The sequence below is a fragment of the Nomascus leucogenys genome, chromosome 9, assembly GCF_006542625.1.
Source record: "Nomascus leucogenys isolate Asia chromosome 9, Asia_NLE_v1, whole genome shotgun sequence".
NCBI lineage: Eukaryota > Metazoa > Chordata > Mammalia > Primates > Hylobatidae > Nomascus > Nomascus leucogenys.
The window spans coordinates 47649498-47655285 of NC_044389.1; positions in this window are offsets into that span (position 1 = coordinate 47649498).

The window sequence follows — 5788 nt, forward strand, 5'->3', positions numbered from 1 at the left end:
TTGGGAGGCCAAAGCAGCCCAATTGCTTGAGCCCAGGAATTCAAGACCAGCCTGGGCAACATGGTGAAACTCCGACTCTACAAAAAATACAAAAATTAGCTGGGCACGATGGTGCGCACCTGTAATTCCAGCCAATCAGGAAGGTGAAGCAGGAGGATCACCTGAACCCAGAGAGGTCAAGGCTGCAGTGAGTCGTGATCATGCCACTGCACTCCAGCCTGGGTGACAGAAGGGGACCCTGCCTCAAAAAGAGATTCGTCTTCTGATAAGAAAGTGGGAATGTTGAGAAGAGGGCAAAAAATTGATATAATAGAGGGAAGAATGGCCAATGTCCTTAGGTAGGTGAAAGGGAATCCAATCTAGTGCTCAAGAGGGCTGAGTTTTGGGTAGAAATTCAAAGTTCGTTTACAGTTTCAGGAAAAAAAATGTAAATGGCTGAAATGAACAAGAAATATTACTGGTGTCTTATCTAGTAGTCTCTTCAAGTTATTATCTGTGTCTTTCATTGTCTTTGAGGTATTTTACAACTCTGTAAATGGCAGACAACTGATAGAAATGCAAATAATTCTTTTCCATAGACATACAAGTGAATTTTGCCTAGTGGAGGCACAGTTGATTCCCCTCCCCCATTGTAGAGGCCAGTTGTGCATCTATTAAGCAAATTCATTTTGACATGCCTCATATCTATATATGTATCTGCTTTTAGGATTATTTTTTAAACTGGTTCCAACATCTTAGTGGTTCCTTTATTAGTGAGTTAAGTAAAATCTTTGGCACATGTTCATTTTATATTTATATGAGAAACTTTTTTTTTAAAGAGGCCAGGTGCAGTGCATGTAATCCCAGCACTTTGGGAGACTGACATGGGAAGATCGCTTGAGGCCAGGAGTGCAAGACCAGCCTGGGCAACATAGCAAGACCTTGCCTCTAGTAAAACAAAAAAAAAGGATCCTTCAACTTCAACAGTAATAACACGAGGGGAGGTAATGCACACACAGATGCTTAGGTGGGTGGAAGTGGTGGTGCCAACTGGTGCAAGTTCTTTCCAATAGCTTCACTTTTCTGGGGAAAGAAAAGATGTAAAATAGGAGAGTGGCAAATGGACTAGAGAATTTTATTATGACTGCAGCATTAAACGCCACTTGAGGCCAGGCAAAGTGGCTCATGCCTGTAATCCCAGCACTATGGGAGGCCGAGGTGGGCGGATCACCTAAGGTCAGGAGTTTGAGACCAGTCTGGCCAACATGGTGAAACCCGTCTCTGCTAAAAATACAAAAATTAGCCAGGCGTTGTAACTCTCACCTGTAATCCTAGCTTCTTGGGAGGCTGAGGCAGGAGAACTGCTTGAACCTTGGAGGCAGAGGCTGCAGTGAGCTGAGATCACACCACTGCACTCCAGCCTGGGTGACAAAGGGAGACTGTCTCCAAAAAAAAAAAAAAAAAAAAGCCATTTGAGGTTAGTGGTCATGAATTTAAAGTGAGCTGCTAATGGATTGAATTTCTCCAGGCACAGTTCAACTGCATAGGTGCACACACAAAGGAGGGAGGGTTGAATTTAACCAGGATTTTGGCTTTGCTAAGTGAGTAGGCAGAAGCAATGTAAGGAGGCAAGAGAGTTGGGGATATATATAAAGGACTGATTATAATGATTTGCTAGGAATTTAATCCAGGTAAGAAGGTAAGAGAAGACTCATGAGAAATTAATGACAGTGAAAATGTGATGAGATCAAAAGACTGGAGATCCCAGTAGACTTGAGAGATTGCTGGAGTTGCAGCACTAAAACAACGAGCTGGAAAGGCAGGTGTTAGTAGTCAGAAAGGAAGAAAACAACACTTTCTGTTTGGGGTCAGCATTCTAGCATCTGAACAGACATTCTATTGTTCGAGGATCACTTACCTGCTAACCACCACACTCCCTCTCTCTCAATGTGCTGATTCCATGCAATCAAGTTTTGTTTTGTTTTTTTTTCCAGGAGTGAACAAAATCTGCAGACAGGCAGGCAGCATGATGAGCAGGGTCTCTGTGGAAGGTTGTGCAGTTTGTACGCTGCACAAGGGACACTGGGCTGAGATCCATCCCGAGCTCTGCTCACTGATTGTGGCCCCATCACCAGCTGACTTTTTTGGCCCACAAAGGCTCATGCCCTGCCCCCATGGGGCTGTTCCTTGGGTCATGCCTTTTCTATTTCCCAGAAAGGTGCTGTGTAGGCCAGGGGGCTCTGATAAACACTGCATATGCACCATGGGGTTTAAGCCAGAGGGCTGAACTTGAGGGAGATGTGCTCTTTTGTTGAAAAACCCCTTGTGGACTGGTATCCTCAAATTGCTTCAAGCATTCAGTCTTTTTGAAGGAAGAGACCCGATATTATACTTTCTCAATTATATGCATAAAGTAGCTCTTGACGTATAGTTTCATTTGGATAATTAGGTTTTACTTCTCCCAAAACCAATACTTGGCTTTCTAGGAGATCGCTGCTATTTGAGAAAAACGATGAGGTGTCATATACATTATTTATGGATCACTGGCCTCTCCATTGTTTCTTGTCTATTTATCAGGAAAATCTTAGATTAGACTAATTTATTTATGAAAAACCAGTTGAATGTTGGTTTTTTTTTTCCCCTGAGTAAGTAATGTGAAAGAGTGGGCAGAAGTTGCTTAGATAGGTTACAGGGGTAAAGAAATTTGACTTGCTCATTTACTGTTTTAAGGTCTTCTTTAATATATCAGCTCATTTTGAGTGATCTCACTTATCAATGGCTCTTGAGTTTTCAGGCACCTTATGCAAATATTGCAGTCTCCTTAAACCAAATATCTATTAAGCTACATACAAAAATATCTACAACGGTTTTTTTTTCTTTTGTAGGAATTCTAGCAATAACCACTCATTGAAGTAAAAATCGAATACAGGGCACAGCTTTGTAGAGACAAAATAATCCATGGTTAGAGTAAGCAAATGTTAGTGTATAGGATGAGCTTCACAAAAACAAAGGCCATTTTCAGCACACTTTTAGTCAGTAGTTAATCAAGGGAAGGCTGCTAATGAGGTAGTTCAATGTCATTTCCCCTGACTTAATAGTAGTAGAAAATGAAAGATTAAGGCTATTTAAGCCAACAGGAAAATCATGAATCTCTACCTTTAAGCTATTTCTGGGTCCTTGTGAAGAATTTGCAAAGTCCCTGATGCTCTCCCTTTACACACATGAAATATTTTCACCAACACACAAAAAAACAGTGCTGATTCTCTGACACTGCAAGCACTGCATAATTCTCAATTACTTCCCATCGGTGACGCTTTCATCAAAGGCCATGCTACGTTGTTCTGAACCCCTTTCAGGACATCACTATTTCCTCTTTTATCTTTGCCTAGAAATGTGATGTTTGGGCAAAGAAGGAAAAGGGATGAGTAAGAAACAGGCATGAGTGGGAGAGAGACAGCAGGAAAGAGGGGTGGGAAACTGGACACTGCAGCTTTCTCACAACCCCTGACAGGGTGCGTAATGGGATGCTCGTTATTTTACTTAAGAGTACAATGAGATTCCAGAACATCAGCCAAATCTCTAGTCTAACCTGGGCATAAAATTGCATGCTAAAATAAAATACATTTTTCTCCAAATAATTTATTAAAAATTACATTTGATATTCATGTGGAAATTAAGACCAAATTGCAATGTTTTCCATTTCCAATGTACAAAGAGTTTTGTTCCTGAGAATGGCAAATTCTAAACGATAAGTAAAATAAATACGTCATTTATTTAAGTACACTGAGCCACCGGTTAATCTTAAGTGGTGTTTGGCTGATGGGAGAGAAAATGCTCCATCAGAATTGTTGTAAGAACTTTCGAATGTGCTTGACACGCATCCGGGAGCGGTGACTTACACCTGTAATCCCAGCACTTTGGGAGGCCAAAGCAGGTGGATCACCTGAGGTCAGGGGTTCGAGACCAGCCTGGCCAACATGGTGAAACTCCATCTCTACTAAAAATATGACAATTACCTAGGCATGGTGGCGTGTGCCTGTAATCCCAGCTACTTGGGAGGCTGAGGCAGGAGAATCGCTGGAACCCAGAAGGCGGAGGTTGCAGTGAGCCAGGATCCCACCACTGCACTCCAGTCTGGGCGACAGAGTGAGACTCCATCTCAAAAAAACAAAAACAACAACAACAAAAAAGGAATCTTAGTTTAACAGTTTCGGGTTACAGCTCCAGGGATGGGGGTGGGAATGATTGACTATGCATTTGATATGTGTCTTATTAATCATAAGGTTCTTTCCCCCCATAGCAAAGTACACTTAAATGCAAAGCTTTAGTGCTTAGCTGACTGTAACAGGACATCTTCATAAAAGGAATAAACTTAACACCTCAGCCAATAAGCCGGAGAATCTTATGCTGCACAAATGTGCAGTTTTAATGTGTTGCTCAGGCTATAGTATTGTTTTTTTAAGTTTTTGGTTTTCTTTTATACCATGCATTTATTTCCCTCTGGATTAATCACAGGTATTTTCTTTAACATAAGCTGTTTTAAGTATAAACTTTATTCCTGAATATCTTCAGATACATTCTGCTAGTTCAAATAAACTCACACAGACATTAATCCAATTTGAATAACTACATATGAATGAGGCTACAGTATTATTCAATCCAGAGTGTGTCACTTCCATTCATGAAGGCTTGCTATGCATAAATATAAAAATATTTGATCTTCTGATGCTTTTGGTTTTGAAGCACTGCCTTCAAAGGATGTAAAAAAATATTATATAAAAGAGTTTTCAGTGTTCTGTTAGGCTATGATTTGAGGGGGGATGAATGGAAATGGCTATTGATAGTTATTTAACTGGAGATCTTTGTGGTAATATGTGAAAGTATAAACTAACTCCAACAAACTCATTTTTCCCTCAAACTTTTGGTGTAAAAATATATTTTATTTTATTTTATTTTTTTGAGAAGGAGTCTCACTCTTTCACCCAGGCTGGAGTGCAGTGGCACGATCTCGGCTCACTGCAGGCTCCACCCCCCGGGGTTCACGCCATTCTCCTGCCTCAGCCTCCCACGTAGCCGGGACTACAGGCGCCCGCCACCTCACCCGGCTAATTTTTTGTATTTTTATTGGAGACGGGGTTTCACCGTGTTAGCCAGGATGGTCTCGATCTCCTGACCTTGTGATCCGCCCGCCTCGGCCTCCCAAAGTGCTGGGATTACAGGTGTGAGCCACCGCGCCCGGCCAAAATTATATATTATTATTGAGACAGGGTCTTGCTCTGTTGCCCAGGCCAGGCTGGAGTGCAGTGGTGTGACCTCGGCTCACTGTACCCGTGACCTCCTGGGCTCAAGCGATTCTCCCACCTCAGCCCAATCCCAAGTATCTGGGACTACAGGCATGTGCCACCACTCTTGGCTAATTTTTATATTTTTTCATGGAGATAGGGTTTCACCATGTTGCCCAGGCTGGTCTCGAACTCTTGGGCCCACGCGATCTGCCCACCTTGGCCTCCCAAAGTGCTGGGATTACAGGTGTGAGCCATTGCACCCAGCCTATTATCATTTTGAAAGGTTGTTCTGCTTTTACTGAAATGCAACAAACAGTTATTGAGCACCTGCTATATTATTATATAGTCCATTCCTACTAGGCTACTGCAGCCATTGATGATCTTATCTCTTCCTGTGTGTGTGTGTGTGTGAAGCTGTTTGTATCTTTTTGGTTAGTTTGCTTGTGAAGCAGCTTGGAGAAGTCTCATCTACTTTTTGTCAGTTGGTTGGTTTTATAAAGCATCTCAGAAAGTGGACCCAGAAA